Below are 26,598 nucleotides of genomic sequence, written 5' to 3'. Positions count from 1 at the left end.
ATGATAAAGGGGTTGATTATAATTTATTAATCCCTTGATAAGGAAGAACTAGGATATAGGAACTTCTATTCAGAGATTTCTCTCTTTTATTTTCTTCTCTATCTTTCTTCCTTAGGCAAGGGAAAAGAGGTTGTGAAGAAAAATAGAGGAATATAGAAATATATAGGAATAATAAGATTAAAAGGTAGATTGTTGAATCTACACTTTCTTTAATTTAGAGCTATTGCTGTTATCAAATGAGGTTATATTTGTCTACATTGACATGGATTATTGTATGTTGATACACACGTTTAAGGTTTTCATTGGTAGACATCTTTGTATACTGATAAAAAAAATTTAAGGTTATTTTTGTTACAACACAATATATTTTCAACTTTTACACAAATTATATTCTACTCTTTTATGAATACAATGTTTACTTCCCATACTTTTAAAAGCTATTACAAAATGTTTAGGATAATTAAGTAATCCAAGTTGATAGTTATTTAATCAAATTCATAATCATGTCAGATACTAGTCTAGAGTACCACAGAAATATACATCCGAGGTTAAACTGTTAGTCAATAGCTAGAAACAAACAATGTTTAGCTATTCAGATTTACTATAGATAGATAATAACTATATACTATGTAAATGACTACAGAGAGATAAATAGATGGTCTTCAAAATATCAGAGATGTACAAAATATGGCACTTAAATATATTTTGTTATTTTAAGATTTTTCTGATAATGAGATCTGTCAGCTCCTGGCAACACCCCAACAACCTGAAAGAAGATGGCACACACTGAAGACTCTTCTTTAGGATATGACTTCTAATGTTGCAAGGTAGCCACTGGGCAAAGAAATTCCCTACCCTGTACAGACAGAATGCTGTCCAAACTGGACAAGCTTAGAAGTAGGCCAAGTCAACTGCCAACTTCTGCCAAGACCTGGTAAGCATCTCCTGCTTCACAAATATGTCTGCCAGTTATATTGGGCCAGAACACTGAAGTTAGATGCTCCAACATTATAGAGAAATTTTGAATGACTATCCAGGTAGCATACTGTCAATCAACATTTATCTTCACCTTGTCATTACCCTCCCCTTAGCATGCCTTTCCAATTTTGTCTCAAAGCTAAAATCTTTGTGACTATAAAATAAAACTTTTTCAATCATATTAGTTTAGTAGATCACTAGGTTCTATCAACCCAGAAGCTAAGAGTGCCATCAGATGGCATCTGAGTCCTACAACCCATCCTTCTGATATTGCCACCAGCGTATTAGATAAGTGCCTTGACTTGCTGTCCTTTAGTCTGTTTCTTTTAAAACCACATGGAATTACTGTCTCACTGGAACATGATTTGGGGGAAATCTGGGGTCTGTGTTCCTGAACCATGGTCATTTCTAGTTTGGCTCTAAATAAACCATCATTTTTTAAAATGCCTTTAAGGAATAAAAATCCTCTTTCATTCATTGACACCTCTGAGAGTGACTCATTTTAGAAAAAAATACATTCACACTTGACTTTCTCTTATATATTCTAAGTACCTCTCTTCCTCTGAATACCTATGCTTACAATTTATATCAATGTCCTTTTATATACACTTCAACTCTATTTCATACTGGCTTATACTAAATTTAATTTCCATGCAAAGGTAAAAAATTCAGCTTTAACTGAGTGGAAAACAATAAATATTTATAGAAACTCCAACGACTTCTGGCAAGAGTCTGGAGCTGTGCATCCAAAATTTCAGCAACTTACAGTACTAACCCATTCAGTCAATTGCTATATGTCAACCACTTTGCACAACATTGCAGTCCACTTTCCTATCGACATTACTTGAAATACTATGAAATAAAGGCTACACTTTCTGTCACCTAATCAAAACTCACCTTATCAAAATCAAAAGAAAATAAAGCACAGATCACTATTAAATGGGAGTTCAATGGGAAAAGAAAACCCGAAAATTCTCATAGTATTTAATGCATTCTTGTATATTAGAAACAAGATTTCTGTAATGTCGCTTCAACTATTTTGCCTATTCTATTTCCTTTTCTGAGTGAAATTTAAGTCTCCTCCATTGGACCCTCCTTGTTACTTAGCTTCTTTTGATCTGTGCATTGTAGTATGGTTATCCTGTACTAAACAGCTAATATCTGCTTATAAGTGAGTATGTAACATGTGAGTCTTTCTGGGTCTGGATCACCACCCTTAATATGGTCTTTCCCAGTTCCATTCATTTGCCTGCAAATTTCATAATTTCCTTGTTTTTTAATGGCTGAGTGGGGTTCAATTGTGTAAATGTGCCACATTTTTAAAATCCATTTTTTCTGTTGAGGAACATCTGAAATGTTTCCAGTTTCTGGCTGTTATGAATAAAGCTGCTGTGGACATAACTGGGCAAGTGTCCTAGTTGTATGGTGGAGCATCATTTGTGTCTTGATGTATAGACTTCACAAAATGACCAACCAAGCCAACTAACCTAGGCCCAGGGAGTCCTACAGACACTGAAGTACCAATCAAGGTCCATGGGTAGACTGGATCTAGGCCCCTACACATATATACCTGATGGGCAAATTGATCTTCTTGTGGGTTTTCTAGTGAGGGGAACAGGGGCTGTTTCTGCCATGGACTCTGTTGCATGCTTTTCCACTACCTCCCCCTTATAGAGCTGCCTTAGCAGGCCACTGTGGAAGAGGATGTTCTCAGTCCTGATGCAACTTGAAGTGCAGGGTCAGTGCAGTGTGGGCGCTTTTTTGAGTGCTAGGGTAGGAGTGAGGAGAAGGGGAGAAAAGTGATAGAGGGTGGGACCGGGGGAGAGGGATGTAAAGTGAACAACTAAATAAATAAAGTGAACAGAAATAAAAGAAAGATTCAGAGAAACAAAATACCTAAAACTTATGCAACTTTCAAAATAAAAAACAAGATTTTTAAAAGAAGTAATAATGTCCAATTCACAACATTCTCATGCTTCTCATCATTAAATCCTTGATAACAATAAAACATCCATATTGTCAGCAGAAAATAACAGAAATGGCAATAGAAAATATGTTTCTGACTTACTATTTACTTGAGTGTGTATGTGAATAGCATGTGTGAGAGGAGTGTGTGCATCCCGCTGAAGCATACAAGCAAAGGCCATGGGAGCACTTCTGTTCATAGTAATAACAGTGCTTGGGCTCTAGGGACCCATCTGTTGTAACCCCCTGAAGGAGTGCCTTTCATTGGTAACTGTGGGCTTGAGGACTATTTCTGATTATTACCAGGGCAGGAATACTAAGAACCAGTAAACTGAGAAGGTAATAAAGGGACCTGGGTAGAAAATCTTTCTATGCTGCAGCTTCTGCACTATTTCTTACAAAAGTGTGTCTTAAGTCTCTCTGTCTGTTTGCCTGTCTGTGTCTATCTGTCTGTCTGCCTGCCTCTCTCTTTCTCTCTCTCTCTCTCTCTCTCTCTCTCTCTCTCTCTCTCTCTCTCTCCTCTATCATACATAACTATAGTCCAATCATGAGATAAGTCACAAGCAAGCAACAGGTTCTGAGGCATGATGAGTGTGATAAGGGTTGAAATGAAATCACCTTAACATGTGGCTACAGCATATATGAGGAAATTCTTTTTGCCACACCATTCTTCTTGAAATATGACCCTAATTGAGAAAGCTCAGAAATAAGTATTTAAACTCAACTTATCGAGGAATGGATCCTACCCAGAGTATGTGTAGGCTTCTATAATAAATTCTCAATCATTTTTTCTAGAAGAGCAACACTTGAGAAATCCTTAACATCAGTGACTTGACTTATAAGTTTCTCTTGCAGCTAACAAGTCTTCTAAGTCAATAATTCATTTTAATGGGATTTTTCAACTAACAAATCTTCTCCACACTCTTAGGCCTTAAATATATGTATTTTGGCATTGAACTCACCAAATGTGAGAACATTGCATTCTAAAACACTTTGAGACATTGGGTCTCTCTTCCCACCTTTCCCTGGGTTCAAGGGATTGCTCTCAGGTCACCATGATTGCACAGTAACCTTTTTAGTGGCTAATTATTTTAACAACAAAAAAATAAAATAATTTAATATATCAAACACACAAAAATGTAAATTAAGCAAGAATTAATGCTAGAAGAAAATTTAAATTTGAAATCAAGTAACTTTTTATATATGATAACAGAAAACTATCAAAAAGTTAACTGGAGAGAAAGGTTCTTTAAAATAACCCTTGCAATGAGAGCTGAGATTTTATGGATTGTTTAGTTTCAACAATCTGTTACCTATTTTACTTCTTCCAAAAAATTCAAACTGTACTTGAAAAACAGGTTCCGATACACAGCCTGATGTAACAGGTCATTAGCTGCTTTCCAAACAGCAGGTCTACAGTCTGCTTGACAGAGCTGTTTCCACATAATTGTGGAACAATCATTTGCAACAATGTCTTCACTTCTCTTTGTCCTGACTGTTGTATCCAGCCTCATTATTTCTAGCTGTAAGTAACACTTTTCTACTAAACAAATATTTTGTCAGTAATTATTAAATGGATAGCTCATGAGAAAGACAGAAAAACGGTTATGATTTGACGTTGAGAATCCTCATTGCTCTTGAAGTTCCCCTTCTCTATGTCTGGGAGAAGGTAACACAAAAGAATTTTTTTCTTTTTTTAATTAAAATTTTATTTTTATATTAATTACAGTTTATTTACTTTGTATCCCAGTTTTAGCCCCTCCCTCATTCCCTCCTAATCTCATCCTCCCTCCCTCATCTCCTCCCTGCCCCTCTCTAAATCCACTGATATAAGAGGTCCTCCTCCCCTTCCATCTAAACCTAGCTTATCAGGTCTCATCAGGACTGGCTGCAATGTCCTCCTCTGTGGCCTAGCAAGGCTGCTCCTCTCTCGGGGCTGGGGAGAGGTCAAAGAGCCAGCAACCGAGTTCATGTCATAGACAGTCCCTGTTCCCCTTACTAGGAAACCCACTTGGATACTGAGCTGCGAAGACTCTACCTAGCAGTGTATAAAGCAGATACTGAGCTTCATAACCAAACCTTCGGCAGAGTGCAGGGAATCATATGAAGGAAGGGGGAGTTAGTAAGACCTGAAAAAGACAGGAGCTCCACAAGGACCAAGTATATCTGGGCACAGGAGTCTTTTCTGAGACTGATTCTCCAACCAAGGACCATGTATGGATATTACCTAGAACCCCTGCTCAGACATAGCCCACGACAAAAGAAAAATTTTATTGTGATTCTTTTTACTAGCATTATCCAAAAAATAACCTGTATTTATCATTACTATTATTTGTTATTATTAATTTAAGGTTTCCTATTATCATATGTCTGATATATAACTGTAATATTAATACTTTGAATATACCTTTGATTAGAAAACCTTATGTGGAAAACTACCTAACTAAATTGTTAATATCTTTATTCTTTTAATGTGATTTTGGGCATCTGAACAACATGCTAGGCAAGCGATTACTCAACTACTGTCATTATTGTCTGAATTAATCAACCTTCTGTTCTTCTGAGCACACCTGGCATGTTTCTGAGTATATGCTTTGTGGTTACATGCTCACGTCATACTTCATGAGAGTATAATCATTTACATGCCATCAGTGTTTTGATATCACAGAGAATTAGATATTGGGAGACATTGAAAAGATTATATGAACTTTTGAAGGTGATTATTCCTTCTATCATAATAGCATTACCTCAGAGGAAGAGTGCTGGAATGCAGATAACCACCATTAATACATAATTCATTTCTTTCACTATCCAGATGGACTACGTTTTTATTTTTTTAAATAATTATTTTTATTAATCACAGTTTATTAACGTTGTATCCCAGCTGTAGCACCCTCCCTGTCTCCTCCCAACGACATCCTCCCTCACTCATCTTCTTCCATGCCCCTCCCCAATTCCAGTGATGTGGAGGTCCTCCTCCCCTTCCCTCTAACCCTAACCTATCAGGTCTCCTCAGAACTGGATGCATTGTCTTATTCTGTGGCTTGGAAAGGATGCTCCCCACTCAGGGAGAGGTGATCAAAGAGTCAGCCACTGAGTTCATGTCAGAGACAGTCCCACTTGGAGACTGAGCTGCCACTGGCTACATCTACACAGGGGATCTAGATTATCTCCATTTGTGGTCCTTGGTAGGAGTATCAGTCTTAGAAAAGACCCATAGGCCCAGATTTTTGGGTTCTGTTGCTCTCCTTGTAGAACTCCTGTCTCCTCCATGTCTTTCATCTCCCCCTTCTTTCATAAGATTCCCTGCATTCTGCCCAAAGATTGGCTATGAGTCTCACCATCTGATTTGATATCCTGCTGGGTAAAGTCTTTCAGAGGCCCTCTGTGGTAGGCTCCTGTCCTGTTCCCTGTTTTCTCCTTCTTCCGACGTCCATCCTGTTTACCTTTCTGAATGTGCACTGACCATCTTACCCAGGGTTCTTGTTCTTGCTTAGCTTCTTTAGGTGTCCACATTTTAGTATGCTTATCCTATATTATATTTCTAATATCTGTTTATAAGTGAGTATATACCATGTGTGTCTTTCTACTACTGGAATACCTCTCTCAGTATGATGTTTTCTAGTTGCCACCATTCGCCTGCAAATTTCATGATTTGCTTGTTTTTAGTTGCTGAGTAGTATTACATTTTGTAAATGTACCACAATTTCTGCATCCATTCCTCAGTTGAGGGAATGTGGGTTGTTTCCAAATTCTGACTATTACAAATAAAGCTGCTACGAACATGGTTGAGCAAATGTCTTTGTTGTATAGGAGAATATATTATGAATATATGCCCAGGAGTGGTATAGCTGGATCTTGAGGAAGCACTATTCCTAATTGTCTGAGAAAACACCAGATTGATTTCCAAAGTGATTGTACAAGTTGACATTCCCACCAGCAATGGAGGAGAATTCCCCTTTCTCCACATCCTCTCAAGCATGTGCAGTCACTTGAGTTTTTTATCTTAACCATTCTGATAGGTGTAACGTGAAATCTCAGGGTCATTTTTATTTTGCATCTCCCTGATGACTAAGGATGTTGAGGATTTCTTTAAGTGTTTCTCTGTCATTCTATATTCCTCTATTTAGAGTTCTCTTTTCAGCTTTGTACCCCATTTTTTAATTGGGTTACTTGATTTGTTGATTTTTAACTTCTTTAGTTCTTTATGTATTCTGGATATTAGCCCTCTTTCTATTATAGGGTTGGTAAAGATCATTTCCCAGTCTGTAGACTGTCATTTTGTTCTGACGACAGTGTACTTTGCTTTACAAAAGCTTTTCAGTTTCATAATTGTTAATCTTAGAGCCTGTGTTGTTGGTGATCTTTCAGGAAGTTGTCTCCCATGGCAATGATGTCAAGGCTCTTCCCCAATCTTTCTTCTAACAGGTTTGGTGTGTCTGCTTTTTGTTGAGGTCTTTGATCCACTTGGACTTTAGTTTTGTGCAGGGTGATAATTATGGATCTATTTGCATTTTTGTACGTGTAGATATCCAATTAGACCAGCACCATTTGTTGAAAATGCTGTCTTTTTCCCATTGTATGGCTTCTTTGTCAAAGATCAAATATTCCTAGGTGTGTGGGTTTACTTCTGGGTCTTCTATTCGATTCCATTGATCCACCATTCTGTTTCTATGCCAGTACCATGCAGTTTTTATTACTGTTGCTCTGTAGTACAGCTTGAGATCAGTGATGAAGATACCTCCAGACCATCTATTGTTGTATAGGATTGTTTTAGCAATTCTGGGGTTTTGTTTTTCCTTATGAAGTTGAGAATTTTTCTTTCAAGGTCTATAAGGAATTGTGTTGGTATTTTGATGGGAATTTCATTGACTCTGTAGGTTGCTTTTGGCAGGATGGCCATTTCACTATGTTAATCCTACTGATCCATAAACTCTAGAGATCTTTCCATCTTCTGATATCTTCTTCTATTTCTTTCTTCAAAGACTTGCAGTTTTTTTTTTTTTTTTCAAACATGTCTTTAACTTGTTTGGTTAGAGTCACACTATGGTTAAGTTTAAGTTTAGTTTTGTCATGGAATATTTTGTTTTCTCTATCTATGTTGATTGAGTGTTTTGCTGGTTATAGTGGTCTCGGTTTGCATCTGTGGTCCCTTAGAGTCTGCATGACATCTGCCCAGGCCCTTCTGGTTTTCATAGCTTCATTGTTTCTGTTGAGAAGCCTAGTGTGATTCTGATAGGTCTACTACCTTTATATGTTACTTGGCCTTTTTCCCTTTCTGCTTTTAATATTTTTTTTCTTTGTTCTGTAGATTTTAGTGTTTTGACTATTATGTGACATGAGGAGTTTCTTTTCTGGTCTAGTCTAGTTGGTGTTCTGTAGACTTCTGGTATGATAATGGACATCTCTTTCTTTAAGTTGGGAAATTTTTCTTCTATGATTTTTCTTGAAAATATTTTCTGGACCTTGAAGCCTGGAATCTTCTTTTCTGTCTATTCCTATTATTCTTAGATTTCACCTTTTCATGGTGTCTTTAATTTCTTGGATGTTTTGTGTTTGGGATTTTTCTGATTTTACTTTTTCTTTGAGAAGAGTATCAATTTCTGCAAGTATATCTTCAGCACCTGAGATTCTCTCTTTCATCTCTTGTATTCTGTTGATGATGCTTACCTTTGTGGTTCCTAATCTTTTCTCTAAGTTCTCCAGCTTCAGGGTTTTCTCTGTTTTTGTTTTCTTTATTGATTCTAGTTCTGTTTTCATGTCTTGTGCCATTTCCTTCATCTGTTTGAATGTGGATTCCTGTCTTTCCATGATGGCCTTTATTTTTTTTTTTTATTCATTTCTTCTTTATGTGCCTGTATTTGTGTGGCTATATTTTCCTGTATTTCTTTGAGAGCTTTATTCATTTTCTCATTAATTGCCTCTGTTTGTGGCTATTTCTTTGATATTTTGGTTTATTTCCTCTTTTGTACCTCTAATAACTGGATAAGCATAGCTTTAAAATCATTTCCCTGTGTTTCCGATGAACTCAAATATCCCTTGATTTGGGGGGTTGCTGGTGAAGCCATGATGTCCTGATTTTTGTTGGATGTGTTCCTACATGGATCTCTAGCCATCTGCTTATCTGTAAACTTCACTCATTGTTTCTTGAGTCTGAACTTCAGACTGAATCCGTCTGTCTTGGTATCTGGAGTATTCTTCAGAAAGATGTGCAAGGTCCACCACTCTCTAAGGGAGGAAGGTTACAGCTCAAGTATGGGTAAGTTCGTGGAAGTGTGCCTTGAGTGACAGAGTTCTAGAGCATGTATGGCCTGGAAGGGTGTAGCTTTAGCCCAAGAGAGGGTGTTGCTGCTGTTCCTGGGGGCAATGAGAGTATGTGGGTGCTCTGAATACTTCAGTGGCCTACAGGCCTGTCATATTGTCCTCCTGATATTCAGATCTGTCTGGGCTCCAGGAATTGTTTGCCTGGACTCCACTGGTAGACTCACATTACATGTCCTTCAATATTGAGACTGCTGTCCCAAGGATCCCTATGTTGCCCACTGTGCGGGTGTCGATGTGAAGGATCCGATGGCTGGCTGCTAGCATAGAGGGACCTTCGATCTGGGGCTCTGCATGTACTCACTTGAAGGCACACTCGCTTGCAGGCCTGATCAGAAAGCAGAGGGTTTCCCCCCTGTTCTCTACTCCCAGATATTGATCAGCAGGGGCAAATGAAAGTGGAGGAGATCCATCATCTCAGTGGTGTCCACTGTTTGTCCGCCGAGCAGGGAGACCTATATTTGGGTCAGCCCTCTCTTCTGTCTCAGTCACAGAGCACGGAGGATCTTGCATGCCACACAGAGAACATATGCAATTGATAAGAGCGTTTTTATTTTGCAAAAGCAAGAATCCTGTGTGCAATGGTCAGACATTTTATAAAATGGCGACCGTGGATGTTGGTTCACAGGCTTTTTGTCATAAATAGGGGAATTCCAACAAGAGTTAGGTAATCTACAACCTGGTTGGTGGGCAGTAACTGCAGTTACATAGGTTGTTTTTTGACTGGCCAGAGCCCAGGTGACCAGCAGACCACATTCTTGTGTCAGAAACATTTAGCCATAAGATGAGATGCCCAAACGGAATATAAGGGCATCAAGAACAAATGGCCAGTCTTAAGATAAGATTTTCCCACATCCCTGTGCTAATCTCCTGGCTGCCCTCTCCTCTGATAAGCTCCTTTTTGGATGGGGGATTTTTATTGTCTGTTCCTGGAACTGATTACTTCTATGGGCCAGACCTAGATTAGGCCTGGTCCTATAGTGAAGACAAAGCACAAAATGGAGTCATTGTCCTCCTTTCAGTAAGGGTTACCATTATGGCAATATTCATAATTGGCAATTTGTCCATTTCAGTCAAGTCATTTCTTTTTTCTCCATCCTTAAGCCATATAAAATAGCATTATTTAAAGCCCAAAGGCTCTGAATCATTGTGTATTTATCTTTTTGTGTTTATTTTTCTTTAAAATATTAATTGCAAAGTATGTTTTCTATTTATGATTTTTTTATATTTAGTTCTTTCTATTTTTAGCATTAAGGTATGATTTTTAAACACTTTTTACCTGATGAGAATTTCTGTTCTGAGTTTGGTGTCTGCTTCCCATGCCATCAGCAGCTCTGCACTTGCTTTTCAGCTCACAGAGAAGAACCATGTTTTTCTATCTTCCCCTTGTAATTGGAATTGTCTCAGCATATCTTGATGCTCATGTAGTCTGGGAAGATACAGAGTAAAGGCATTGGCTCTTTGGATCAGCACATGTCTGACTGGCAAGAGCCTCTTCAGTTCATGTCTAGCAAGCTGGCTTTCCCCCCTTAGGTAGCCTTTTGGCTTGAGAGAGCAACTTTGCCAGCTTCCTACCTAGCTGAGAAACTGCTTTCCCCCTTCCCCTGAAGATCTCATAAAAGGGCTCCTAGCAATTATACGTTGAGCAACTGCAGTTTTTTGTTACCTTTCTTTTTTTTTTTTTTTTTTTTTAAGGAGCCAAGTACTTGGCCTCTCATATGAAATTTCCGGGTCCTTCCCCTTCACTTTCTCTAGAAAAACTGCCTTTGGTCCCAGGGAGTACTCAGTCTTTGCTTTTTACTAGAACTCTCTTTAATGCCTGAACATGAAATTCAAAGGCATGAATAACAATGCTATCCACATTGGGCCTTATGTGAAAAAGGAATTTTAACACTAAATGTCCCAGAAAAGTAGTATGGTGGCCATTTACCATTAACCAACTAGTTCCCCAATAGTTGACACAGAAAGACTATGATTTACTTAAATAGGCTGAGCACAATGCAGGGCATTAAAATCTAACCTGTCGTCAGAACAAAACGACAGCCTATAGACTGGGAAAGGATCTTCACCAACCCTATATTGGACAGAGGGCTGATATCCAGCATATATAAACAACTAAAGAAGTTAAAAAGCAATAAATCAAGTCATCCAATTGAAAAATGGGGTACTGAGCTAAACATAGGATTCTCTGTAGAGGAATATCGAATAGCAGAGAAACACTTAAAGAGATGCTCAACATCCTTAGCCATCAGGGAAATGCAAATCAAAACAATCCTGAGATTTCACCTTACACCCATCAAAATGGCTAAGATGAATAACTTAAGTGACAACACATGCTAGAGAGGTTGTGGAGAAAGAGGAACCCACCTCCAATGCTGGTGGGAATGTAAACTGGTACAACCACTTTGGAAGTCAATCTGGCGCTTACTCAATTAGGAATAGCACTTCCTCACAATCCAGCTATACCACTCCCAGGCATATACTCAAAATTTGTTCAGGTACACAACAAGGACATTTGCTCAACCATGTTTGTAGCAGCTTTATTTGTAATAGCCAGAACCTGGAAACAACCCAGATGTCCCTCAACGAAGGAATGGATACGGAAATTGTGCTATTTTTACACAATGGAATGCTACTCAGCAATCAAAAATGAGGAAATCATGAAATTTGCAAGCAAATGGTGGGATCTAGAAAAGATCATTCTGAGTGAGGTATCCCAGAAGGAGAAAGACAAACATGGTATATACTCACTCATATAGTCCTGTAAGATATGATAAACATAATGAAACCTATACACCTAAAAAAGATAAACAAGAAAGAGGACCCAGGGTAAGATGATCAATCCTCACTTAGACAAATGGGAGGTGCATTTGGACGTAGGAGAAAACAAGTAACAGGACAGAAGCCTATCACAGAGGGCCCCTGAAAGACTCTACGTAGCAGTGTATCAAAGCAGATACTAAGAATCATAACCAAACTTTCAGCAGAGTTCAGGGAATCATGTGAAAGAAGGGGGAGTTAGTATGACATGGAAAGGATAAGAGCTCCACAGGACCAAATATATCTGAGCACAGGAGTCTTTTCTGAGACTGACACTCCACCAAGGACCATGTATGGATATAACCTAGAACCTCTGCTCAGATGAAGCCCATGGTAGCTCAGTAACCAACTGTTTTCCCATAGCAAGGGGAACAGGAACTATTTCTGACAGGAACTCAATGGCAGGCTCTTTGACCTCCCCACCCCCCAAGGGAGGAGCAGTCCTGCTAGGCCACAGAGGAGGACTTTGAAACCAGTCCTGAAGGTACCTGATAAAACAGGGTCAGATGAAAGGGAAGGAGGTCCTCCCCAACCAGTGGACTTAGAAAGGAACAGGGAGGAGATGAGGGAGGGAGGGAGGAAGGGTTTGGGAGGGAATGAGGGAGCAGGATGCAGCTGGGATACAGAGTTAATAAAATGTAACTAATAATAAAAAAATGAAAATTTTAAAAAAGATCTAACCTAATCATCCATGGGTAATTTATCTTCTCAGACAAAACACCTCAAAATATTTGCATTTAGTTTCTTTCTCTACTCTGGATCCTTTCTCCTCATCCCTAGAACTTTCTTCCTCATGTTTTAATTCTTCTTCAACTGCTTTCTAATCCCTTACTAGAAATGTATGTCCTACCCTATTCTCTCTAATGGCCAGCTAATTGCTGGCCAGTTTTATTGGTGAATCAAGAAATGAATGGTTAGCATGTTGACACAAACTTGGGACAGGGTTCCTAGAATAAATATTACAGTGCCTTTTCTGGACTGAAACCCGAGAGTGGGATAGAGAAATCAGCATTTGAATAAACAAAGGTAAACTTTACACAGTGCACAGCATTATGCCAAAAGTACAGCCTTCAAATCTGAGGTTGATTCTATGGCTGGTCAGATACTTCTTCAAGTGAAAACAATTCTGATAACAGTATTGCATATTTTTCTTCAGAAAAATTAACTGTTTCTTACTAAGGCTCATATTTCCTTTCGGTTGAGAAACCTAAGATTTTTTTAAAAAACTCACTTCTCTCTCTCCACAAGAAAGTTATCTTGCCTGTCCATCACATGAAGCCCTTACTATTCTTGACATTAATTGTTATATGTATTTATAATTAGCCATAGCTCAATTAAGATTAGAGGTATAAAATTTTAAGAGTATGTAGCAGACACCTAACTGAAGTAATAGAGGTTAATGTAATTTTTGTTTTAAGTGGCATGTTTCAAAGTTCCATAAAACCCCATTGGTTATGACAAGACCACCCTCAGCAAAAATGAGCTTCCATTCATGTGAATCTAAATTCAGTTTTCTCAGAGTAAACCTCAACTGTGGAAAGAATTATTATCTACCTACATAATAATTACTCTTGAAGGCTGATGTTTCAAAATCCTAAAGTTTTGAACATCCTCCATATTGTCCTTATGGAATATAAAAGGAAAAGTAGGCTAGACATTTGCTATGGAGCTGGCGTCACACAGACTAAGGACAGTCCAAATTCCAAATTCCAAATTCCAGTCCAAATTTCATGAAATTTATCTTTCTACTTACAAGTAGATATAAAAAATTATCTTTTATTCAGCCTAACAACTCATTTACTTGGAATTTGGCTCTTCTTCCCATGAGGTAAGAGAAGACCACATGACTATAAACTCTGAACAACTAGCTTTTACTTTGTGGTGACCTGTTCTTGGTTCGAATGATTGTAGGTGAGTAGATATTCACTGGGTTATAGAACATATTCTCCCAATCCTTCTCATAATGCTTCTAGAATGTGCTATACTACAAAATTAAACATTTTCTCCTTGTTAGACAGTCGTCGTTCCATTGCATTCAAGAATAAAGTTCATTTGGTGAGTCTGAATACATTCACTTTGTCACTACCAAAGCTTTACAAGTCAACATTTTTTTCTTCTAGACCCCTACATTTTTGATTATCAACCATTCTAAGCTAAAATCTCAACATGATCATGGTTTGATTACACAAAGTATGCAATGCAGTCCATGCAATATTTTTAAACACTTATTATAGTATTAATATTCTAATTGCTATACAAAAACTGGAGACTATATTTTGACAGCTTTGAAGAAAAAAATTTTAATCTACAAAATTAAAAGTGTGAAACCTAACATTACCAATGTGTTTAAGCATGAAATATCAAGAGTATATCACCACAAATATTCAAATATATATTTAAAGGGAAAAAACATGCTCTAACATTATATCTAGGAGAACAAAATAAACAGTAAATATAAGACCTTTCAAAATATAGTACAATTAAAATGTTATGTTCATGTCTTTATACAATGGCAATTGTATCAGCTCAATTTGCAACCCAAGCTAAAAAGAGAAGAGATATATAATGTTCATTAATTCAGCCCCACTACAGAAGACTTCTGACCAACTGCAACTAGCTCTGCAATAAGAAAATGCATCAAAATAAAATTTTAGATGCAAGTTATATTATGAAGATAATTACCACACTTTGTTTCCTTATTGAACACAAGAATTGAATAAGACAGATGATGTCTCTCTATTCCCAACAGAGTACACCACCAGCTGAGATTGTTTTTAAACCACCATCAGTTATGGTAATTGTAAGTTCATCTTTGTGCTTGTTGAAGAACAGACTGTGGCTTTTAAGTCTGTAGATCTATGAAATAGAGTATCATTAAATTTAAAAATATCTGCTCTGTATATATGTTGTAAACTCTATATGTGATATATTGAAAGTGATATATTTAAAGTCTGATAGAAACATATATAAACAGCAACTAATCATAGACTATGCCTTTGAATTATTTAAATGTCAGTTCAGCAATTGCAGGAATATATTTATAAACATCTCTTGGATCTGATTCTACTCATGAATTGCAAATCCATCACCAATACAGAGAGAAGCTTTTGGAACAGTGAAATTTGTTATTTGCGAACACTAATACAATTGTATAGCATCTCATAGCTGAGGCAATGTAGGAAAACCTGTGTTCTGGATCCAAGTTGATGGTTAGAGATCAAGTAATAGAAAGGTTCTTCCACAAGGACAAAATATATCAGGGTACGGGAGTCCTCTATGAGACTGTTTCTCCAACCAAGGACCATGGATGGATACAACCTAGAGCCCCTGCTTGGATACATCCCATGATAGCTTAGTATCCAAGTGGGTTTTCCTAGTAAGGGGAACAGGAACTACTTCTGACATGAACTCAATAACTGGCTCCTTTACCTCTCCCTCCTGCCCCCCAAAGGAGGAACAGCCTTGCTAGGCCACAGAGGAGGACACTGCAGCCAGTCCTGAAGATACCTGATAAGCTAGGGTCAGATGGAAGGGGAGGAGGTCCTATCAGTGGACTTGGAAAGGGACAGGGAGGGGATGAGGGACAGAGAGTGGGAATGGGAGGGAATGAGGGAAGGGGCTATGGCTAGGATACAAAGTAAATAACCTGTGATTAATATTAAAAAATAAAAATTAAAAAAATAGAAAGGCTCTTTGCAGATATCAAAAACATATGCTGTAACATTACCCATCCCACAAAGATAATCTATTCAGGTACTATATTTTATAAAGTGAAGAAAAATAGGAAGAGGAATTTTTTGTAGATTCTCTAGTTTGGTGTCTTCAGGTTTGATTCTGGCATAGATTTCTATCAAAGTTTATGTTATGATGAAATGACAAAGAGCCTTAGTTCAGAGACTTACACTGTGAAAAAATGCATTGAATATTCTGAACCCTCAAGTCAGTGTGTTTATAAATTTAATAGTAATCAAAGAACAGGAGAAAGAATCAAACCATGGCAGAAAAAAAAGTGCTCAGATATTCATAAGAAATCATGAGACTCAGACAGACTTTAGTGAGAAAATGTAGGTATACCATATTAAAACAAATGTGCTGTGTGTGTGTACAAGAATATATATAAGAACTAGTTTTCGTATACTCTTATGTTCCCATATATCTGGTTTAATGTATTTATAAATATGTAATTATGATATGTAGATGGAATAGTCTTGAAGAATCAGCAGAAATTTTAAAAATAATTTGTACCTTCCAGACAAGAACTCACATACTGTGAAAATCCATCGAAGTCATGATATATATTATATGGTTCATTTATGTGAAGGCATTCAATGCATGGTTCCAGCATTCACCGAAATTTCATTACTAATAAAATACAGTTCTCATAATTCTATCTATTTTAATTAAAGTTTCAATGAGTAACATTGTTTATCTAAATCTATAATTCTTAATATTGAGATGAGTTACTGGTATTAAGAATAATAACTTATGCTTAAATGAAAACTAAGGATATATATGTATAGGTTCTAATTGATTTCTATTTCTTTAATTTCAGATAGAGAAATTTCAGAAATCACCACTCTCCTTTTGGTATTATATATATCTTAAGACATCTAAAGCTAAGTGATCAAGCCATTTCATAGTCCTGAGAATGGCCCGTGTTCTACAAACCTCTCTGCTACTTCCTCCCACTACAACATGTCCACTTGACCTTAAATCCCTCTTCAACATGATTATGAATGCCCTAATGACTGTCTTTTCATCCCTCATGTATTCTATCTGATTATAAAAATAAACTGATAAGAGAAAATAAACTGAACTATGTCACGATAGAATGCATTAGTGTACACAGAGACACCTGAAAGAAGATTAAATACCCAAATGTCCATGGAAACTACCTGGTTTATGTGTAACCATCATAAGAGATGAGAGGAAGGAAAAAACCAGCAAGGCAGGGACAGAGCAGAGGTCTTGACATGTAGAGAAGCCTCCCAGACAATGGGCACTTGAAGTTACTTATATTTGCTGAGAAGGGTCAAATAACTTCTTACTGGAGAAAGAAAAGCCCTTTCATGGCCAATAACCAACAGCAAAGAATCACTTACATGTACCGTTTACTACATTAACGTAAACAGATGAAATTTACTTTCACAATGAATAGGAATACTTTCCATGGCACTTCATATGTCCCTGAGGTTTGCAGACCAACTGGATGAAATTCTATATGTAGATCCAAAAAAAAAAAAAAAAAATACTTGTGGTGAGATTTTTTGCTTAGTACTTCTTAAGCACAGGAGAAGGAATATATGTTGAAATGAGCACTGCTGGTGGGAATGTAAACTTGTACATCACTCTGGAAATCAATCTGGCGCTTTCTCAGACAACTAGGAACAGCGCTTCCCCAAGATCCACTATACCACTCCTAGGCATATATCCAAAAGAGGCTCAAGTACACAACAAGGACATTTGCTCAACCATGTTTGTAGCAGCTTTATTTGTAATAGCCAGAAGCTGGAAACAGCCCAGATGCCCCTCAACTGAAGAATGGATGCAGAAACTGTGGTACATCTACACAATGGAATATTACTCAGCAATAAAAAAGCAAGGAAATCATGAAATTTGCAGGTAAATGGTGGGAACTGGAAAGGATCATCTCCTGAGTGAGATATCTCAGAAGCAGAAAGACACACAGAGTATATACTCACTCATATAGACATATAATATAGGATAAACCTACTAAAATCTGTACATCTAAAGAAACTAATCAAGAGGGAGGACTCTGACTAAAATGCTCAATCCCCATCCCGAAAGGCAAAGAGGATGGACATCAGAAGAAAAAGAAAATAGGAAACAAGTTAAGAACCTGCCACAAAGGGCCTCTGAAAGGCTTTGCCCTGCAGACTATCAAAGCGGATTCAACTGATTTTTAATATACTTAATAATGTGTTAAATTTTTAGGAGCTATGCATTGTTTAGGGATATGCTGTTTCCTCATCATGGGGTTTGGGATTTTTTTGGTTCTTACTGACATTTTTAGTATCAGGATAAGGAGGGGCAATGAACATAGATTACAGCATATTATCATTATTGTTTCTATTGCTGTGAAGAGACACCATGACCATGACAACTCTTATAAAGGAAAACATTTAATTATGGCTGGCTTATAGTCCAGGAGTTTAGTCCATTATTGTCATTGTGGGAAGCATGGGTGGCAGGAAGGATAAGATGGTGCCATAGGAAAAGCCTGAGAAATCTACATCCAGATTCCCAAGCACTGAGAGGAGACAGTGAGCCAATGGTCCTGGCTTGTACTGCTGAAACGTCAAAGCTTACCCCAAATGACACACTTTCCTCTGACAAACCACATCTACTCCAACTAAGCCACACATCCTCGTTCTTTAAAAAAAAAAAAAGCCACTCTCTATGAATGAATCGGAGCCATTTTTCCCCATTTATTTATTCATTTATTTGTTTATTTAATCACTTTACAGCATAAAAGAAGTTCACTCATTCTCTCTCTCTCTCTCTCTCTCTCTCTCTCTCTCTCTCTTTCTCTCACCCTCTCTCTCCCTCTCTCTCTCCCCTGGCATGCATAATTTAATTCACTGAGGAGATAAGTCACAGCAGCCAGCAGATTCTGGGCATGTTAAGTATGATAAGGATTGAAATCACCTTAACATGTTGCCATAGCATGCATGACCCTAACTGAGCAGGCTGAGAAGTAAGGATTTGAATTGAATGTATACACTGAATGGACTGAATGAATCCTGCCCAGAGCATGTGTAGGCTTCCATAATAAATCTTCAACCATTTCTCTATAAGAGCAACACTTATGAAATCCTTAACACCCTTGTCATGACTTACAAATTTGTCTTGCAACTAATAAATATTGTAAATTAATAATATATTATGATAGGATTTTGCAGCTAAACAAATCTTCTCCACACTCAGGCCTTGGATATATTTATTTTGGTTTTGAAATCACCAAATGTGAGCACATTGCACGCGATCACACATTGAGAAATTGGGTTTCTCTTACCACCTATCCCTGGGTTCAGGGTTTGACCTCAGATCACGTGATTGCACAGGAAACGTTGCAGTACCTCATCATTTAAACGATGAAAATGAAAATGACCTAATGTTTCAAAACACAAAAATGAATATTAAGCAAGAATTAAAGCTAGAAAAAATTTAAATTTGAAAACAAGTCTCTTTTATATATGATAACAGAAAATGGTCAAAAGGCAACTGGAAGGAAAAGCCTTCTTTAGACAATTTCTTGTTTTGATATTTTGGTCTGAATCCATTTAAAACTATAGGATTCTTTGAAATAAAAACCCTTTTCATGAGTCCCGAGATTTTGTGGCTTGCTTAGTTTCAACAATCTGTTGACTATTTTATTCCTTCCAAATCACTCAAACTGTACCTGAAAAACAGGTTCCAATAGAACACAGCCTGATATAAAAGATCTGCTCTCCAAACAGCAAGTCGAGTCTGCTTGACACAGCTGTTTCCATAGAGTTGATCACCCGTTTGCAACAATGAAGTCGTTTCTCTTTGTCCTGTTATATCCAGCTTCATCCTTTCTAGCCGTGAGTCATATTTATCTACTAAATAAATCTTTTGGCAATAACTATTAAATTGATATTTAGAACAAGATAAGATCATCTGTACCCTGGGTCTAGACTCAGGTCATCATTACTAATGAGAAAGGCAGAAAAATGCTTATGATTTGATGCTGTGAACTCTCATTGCTCTTAAGTTCCCCCTCTGTCTGGAAGAAGCTAACACAAAGTAGAATATAACTGTGATTCTTTTTTATGAGCATTAAACTTTATCCTAAAAGTAACCTTTATTTATCACCACTGTTATCTGTTTTTATTATTATTAATAATAATTTAAGGTCTTCTATTACCATATGTCTGACATCTAACTCTAATGTTAATACTTTGAATAATGCTTTGTAAACAGAAAATTATGTGGAAAACTACCTAAGTTGTTAATATCTTTTTTTTTATTGTGACTTTGGACATCTGAATAACATGGCTGATGTATAGTAGACAAGCCCATCCTCAGAGGGATTTCTCAACTGCTGTTACTATTTTCTAAAGGACTCAACCTTCAGTTCTTCTGAGGACACATGCACAACTAGCATGTTTCTGACTTTATGCTTTGAGGTAACATGTTCACATCATGTGTCATGAGAGCAAAATTATTTACATACCATCAGTGCTTTCTTGAGGACTGTGAGATATCAGAGAGATTCCAGTACATTTAGAACATTGAAAAGGTTCCATAAATTTTTTTTTTAATGCAGTTTATTCAGGAACCTTGAACAATCATCTGACTCTGGGTAAAGCCAGCCCACTTTAAATAGCCTCTGGGTAGCCAACCTCAGCATGCCACGTGGGCAATGCAGATTGGTCCACATACATGGAAGCAAGCCAGATCCTCAGCCTTAGCCAAATGTGGAGTTGTTTGTGACAGAGAGCACTCACCATCGGGAAGGTGGAAGGCGGAAACCAGTTCCATCTTTCAGGCGCGGCATTACGCAGCTCTCTACAGTTCCCCCTTTTGTTTTGGATGCATCAGGCAAGAGTAGAGGTCTGATCTCTGATATTAGAAATAAATTGGGACTTTGTACTGATGTTCATTTAGGTGTCATCCACCCAAAGAGCATCAGACCCGTCCAATACCTTTTAACATGATTCTTCCTTCAAACGCAATGACATTAGCTCAGGTGAAGAGTACTGGAATACAGACACCCAACATCATTTCACATTTCATTTCTTTAACCATACAGATGGACTACTTTTTTATAATTTTTTATTTTTATGTTAATCACAGGTCATTTACTTTGTATCGCAGCCATAGCCCCTTCCCTCATTCTATCCCAATCCCACCCTCCCTCCCTCATCTGCTCCCTGCCCCTTTCCAAGTCCACTGATAATGGAGGTCCTCATCTCCTTCCATCTGACCCTAGTTTATCAGGTGTCTTCAGGACTGGCAGCCATGTCCTCCCCTGTGGCCTAGCAAGGCTGCTCCCTCCATGGGGGAAGGGGGGAGGGCCAAAGACCCTGCCATCGAGTTCCTGTCAAAAATTGTCCCTGTTCCCCTTACTAGAGTACCCACTTGGATACTGAGCTACCATGGGCTATATCTGAGCAGGGGTTCTAGGTTATATCCATACATGGTCCTTGGTTGAAGTATCAGTCTCATAAAAAAAACCCTGAACCCAGATATATTTGGTCCTTGTCGAGTTCCTGTCCTCTCCAGGTAATAATAACTCCCCCTTCTTTCCTATAATTCCCTGCACTCTGCTGAAGGTTTGGTTATGAGTCTCAGCATCTGCTTTGATACACTGTTACATAGAGTATTTCAAAGGCCCGCAGTGGTAGGCTCCTGTTCTGTTACTTGTTTTCTCCTACTTCCAATGTCCATCCCATTTGTCTTTCTAAGGGAGAAATGGTCATCTTACCCTGGGTCCTCTTTGTTGTTCATCTTCTTTAGGTGTACAGATTTTAGTATGTTTATCCTATCTTATAGGTCTAGTATCCACTTATAAGTGAGGATATACCATGTGTATCTTTTTGATCCTGGGTTACCTCACTCAGAATGATCTTTTCCAGTTCCCACCATTTGCCTGCAAATTTCATGATTTTGTTGTTTTTAATTGCTGAGTAGTATTCCATTGAGTAAAAGTACCACAACTTCTGTATCCATTCCTCCATTCATGGACATCTGAGTTGTCTCCAGGTTCTGGCTATTACGAATAAAGCTGCTACAAACATGATGGAGCAAATGTCCTTGTTGTGTACTTGAACATTTTTGGAATATGCCTAGGAGTGGTATAGCTGGATCTTGAAAAAGCACTATTTCTAATTGTCGGAAATGTCACCAGATGGATTTCCAAAGTGGTTGTACAAGTTAACATTCCCACCAGCAATGGAGGAGAGTTCCCCTTTCTCCACCACCTCTCCAGCATGTGTTGTCACTTGAGTTTTTGATCTTAGCCATTCTGATGGGTGTAAGGTGAAATCTCGGGTTTGTTTTGATTTGCATCTCTCTGTTGGCTAATGACATTGAACATCTCTTTTAGTGTTTTTCTGCCATCTATATTCCTCTACAGAGAATTCTCTATTTAGCTCTGTATCCCATTTTTTAATTGGATTGCTTGATTTGCTGTTTTTTTTTTTAACTTCTTTAGTTCTTTATATATTCTGGATATCAGCCTTCTGTCAGATATGGGGTTGGTGAAGATCCTTTCCAAGTCTGTAGGCTGTCATTTTGTTTTGACAACAGTGTCCTTTGCTTTACAGTAGCTTTTCAGTTACATGAGGTCCCATTTATTGATTGTCACTCTTAGAGCCTGTGCTGTTGGTGTTCTGTTCAGGAAGTTGTCTACTGTGCCAATGAGTTCTAGGTTCTTCCCCACTTCTAATCGATTTAGTGTGTCAGGTTTTATGTTGAGGTCTTTGATTTACTAGCATTAAGAATGAAAATGTTAATCAGTTTTGCTTAAGTCAAAACTAGGAACATGGATGCATAATCTCTAATTGTTGCCTATTTGTTTTATTTCAGTTGTCTCAGTATTATATACATTTTAAGACATCTAAATCTAAGTGATCAAGCCATTCATAGCCCTGAGGATTGCCCCTGTTCTACAATCAAAGCTCTCTGCTACCTCCTCCCACAACATTTCCACCTGCCCTTACATCCCACACCAATATGGTTATAAAGCTTCCTGGTGACTGTTCTACCATCCCTTCATGAATTTTATCTCTGATTATAAAAAATAAACTTATAACAGAAAATAAACTGAACATTGTTACTAGAGAATGTATTAGTGTACACTGAGACACCCTGAAAAAAAGGTTAAATGTCCATGGAAACTACCTGGTTCATGTATAACCATCAAAAGAGAAACAAGGTGAAGGAAACAAACAGCACAGCAAGCACAGAACAGAGTCTTGACATGTAGATGAAGCATCCAAGACAATGGGCACTTGAAGTTACTACTATTTGCTGAGAGAAATCCAATCACTTCTCACTGAGAGAAGAGTACTTTCATGACTAAGACTAAGTGAATGTCCTACAGGAAAGTATCACTTACCTGTGATACTGTTTACTGTATTGATATAAAAAGATGTTGATTTATATTCAGAAAAAAAAACAGAATATTTCATGTATCTCTGATGTTTACAGACCAATGTGCAACAAAGCAGATTGTGCAAGAGAAGCAAGCAGGCAAACAAGCAACATAATTGCAATCCCCATATGTCAGACAACATAGGATACTGATAAATGACCTATGAAGAATCAGGGCTCTCTCAGAGCCCTGACATACACTATAGCATACACCATACTTTTATTTGCATAAATAAAAAATAAAGTGAATACAAAAGTAATACAAGGAACTTGGAAACATGACATACAGCTTCAGTAAAAGGAAAAAACGAAAACGATCTACACACAAAATCGGACTAGGAGTCATAGTTATGTCTTGAGATAAAGATTATTCAAAAGAGAAACAAACAGAATTGAAATAAAACCCAGGAAGCCTTAGTATCTGTAAGAAAATGTAAGAAAAAAATAGAATGGAGATCATTTTTTCCATTTAATCATTTCACAAGCCAGTCTATTCCATACATTAGGAATCCATGTCAGTAACAGACAATGTGATACCAGAAACTATCTGTTAAAACTCTTGGGGGAGGGAGGGGTTCAACAAGAAAAATAAAATACAGATAATTAAAAAGAAACACAAAATATTATACACATCAAAACAATCCCAGTTTATATTCTTAACTCTGAATATAAAATATTTCAAGGGAAGATAGCAATAAATTCATCAGAGAAACCTAAGGCTAAAGAAGTATAACTCAAGGAGATCCAAGATGGTGGCGACTATTGTGTACCTTATCTGAGGGGCAAAGGACCTGAAACACCAAAATTGGTGAGTGAAGGGGCTACTGAACCCAGAACAGAGTTATCTAGGCTTCCAGGGAGAAAGAGACTAACCATGAACTGAGTCCATCTAGAATCAGGTCACCGACAGACTCTTCCGGGGACTTGATCCTTAGTTGGATACTTCCCGGTATCCAACTCCCTATTCCCTCTTTGGAGGAGGGAGAGGAGGTGGCCAGCAGAATCTGCCACAGACCACACTGCCCATGCCCCAGATTCAGAGGCAGCTCCTACCAAAGAAACCCCGGCTCAGGATCTGAGTCTGAGGATATCCAACCCTTTCAGGCACTCCCCTGAGACCTCCGCCATAAGCCTGCCCTGGTGGAGCAGAAGGATAGAGAGGTTCACTGAGGGTTCTGCCACAGATCACAGCGCCCGGGCTCCTGCACAGCCGGCTGCTCCTAGCAAACAAACCCGGGCTTGGGACCTGGGGCTGAGGTTACTCAACCCTTCCTGGCACTCCCCCGGGACCAGCCGCCATAACTTCCAGCGCCAGCAGATTCTGGCAGAGAAACCCCAGCTCAGGATCTGGGACTGATCCTGACCCTTCCTGGCACTTCCCTGAGACTGCCGCCATAAGTTTGCCCTGGCAGAGAGGAAGGACAGAAAGGTGGCCCAAGGATTCAGCCACAGACCACAGCGCCTGGGTACCGGCACAGCCAGCGCCCCCTGGCAAAAAAACGCCAACTTGGGACCTGGGGCTGAGGTCACTCAACCCTTCCTGGCACTCCCCCAGGACAACATGCAATGAGTTCTAGCACCAGCAGCTCCTGACAGAGAAACCCCAGTTCCAGATCTGAGACTGAGAACATTCAACCCTACTTGGTACTCCCCCAGGACCTTCTGCCATAAGCTCTAGCACCAGGTGGCTTCTGGAAGAGAAACCTGGGCCTGGGATCTAGGACAGAGGACACTCAACTCAAACCTTTCCGATACTCCCCTGGGACTAGCCGCCAGAAGCCTTCCCTGGCAGAGGGGAAGGACAGAGAGGTGGCCTGCTTGATTCCATCACAGACCACAGCACCTGGGCCCCGACCTTGGGATCTGGGACAGAGGAGATTCAGTCCCCACTCCCCCTACCCACATCCACCCCAGCACTTCTCTGGGACCAGCCACCAAAATCATTCCCTGGAAGAAGTGAAGGATACAGAAGAGGCTGCAGAGTCTGCCACAGACCACACTGCCTGGGCCCCAGCACTGGCTGTGCCCAGCACAGCACACAGTGCAGGTGGACACCAAGACCTGCTGCTACAGCACCACTGAGGTGATTGTAGGCCTACACCCGTATTTGCCCAAGCAGGATCAATTGGAGAGTAGAGAGCAAGGGGAATCCCTGTGCTTTCTAACTGGTCCTGCAAGGGAGTGAGTGTGCCTTCAAGGGAGTGTTTGCAGAACCCCAGATCCAAGGTCCCTCTACAAAAGCCACCAGACAACAGATCCCTACCACCCACACCCCTAGTATAGGCATCATAGGGATTCTTGGGACAGTGATCCCAACACTGAAGCCTCTGCTCTGCAGGGCTACGAGTGAATTCCAGGCAAACAATTCCTGGATCCCAGACACAGACAGAGCTGCATGCCAGTGGCCTGTAGGCCACTGCAATAGTCAGGGAATCAGTGAATGCACACTGTGCCCACCAAAAGTGCCTGCGAATAGTGCCAGCATCACATTCCTCACTTAGGTAAAGCTGAAACCACAACACACACTCCCAAACCAGTGAGCCTCTATCATCTTCCTGAAAAACAGTCCAGAAACCAGAATAAGGCAGTCCTAGCCTGAAGTACAGACTGCAGGAACAAACAGTGAGGATTACAGATTAGCAGATGACCAGAGGCCAACGTAAAAACACGCCCAACAAAAATCAGGACATCGTGGCTTCACCAGCAACCCCCCAATTTAATGGACACTTCAAGTCATAGGAAACACAGGAAAATGAATTTAAAGATATGCTTATCCAGTTATTAGAGGCACATAAAGAGGAAACAAACAAATCTGTCAAAGAAATTGCCACACAGATGGAAGCAAATAAAGAGGAAATGAACAAAGCTCTCAGAGAAATGGCCACACAAATAGAGGCAAACAAAGAGGAAATGAACAAAGCTCTCAAAGAAATAACCACACAAATGGAGGCAAATAAAGAAGAAATGAACAAAGCTCTCAAAGAAATACAGGCAAATACAGCCAAACAAGTACAGGCACAATTAGTGGCAAATAGAGAGGAAACGAACAAAAAAATAGAAGCCATCATTGAAAAGCAGGAGTCCACATTCAAACAGATGAAGAAAATGGTGCAAGACATGAAAACAGAATTAAAGTCAATAAAAAATAGACGGAGAAAAACCTAGAGCTGGAGAACATAAAGAAAAGATCAGGAACCACAAAGGTAAGCATCACCAACAGAATACAAGAGAAGGAAGAGAAAATCTCAGGTGCTGAGGATACACTTTCAGAAACTGATACTTCTCTCAAAGAAAAAGTAAAATCAGAAAAGTCCCAAACACAAAACATCCAAGAAATCAAGGACACCATGAAAAGACAAAATTTAAGAA

The sequence above is a fragment of the Meriones unguiculatus genome, chromosome 8, assembly GCF_030254825.1.
Source record: "Meriones unguiculatus strain TT.TT164.6M chromosome 8, Bangor_MerUng_6.1, whole genome shotgun sequence".
Classification (NCBI taxonomy): Eukaryota; Metazoa; Chordata; class Mammalia; order Rodentia; family Muridae; genus Meriones; species Meriones unguiculatus.
Note: the sequence above shows the minus strand (reverse complement) of the source record.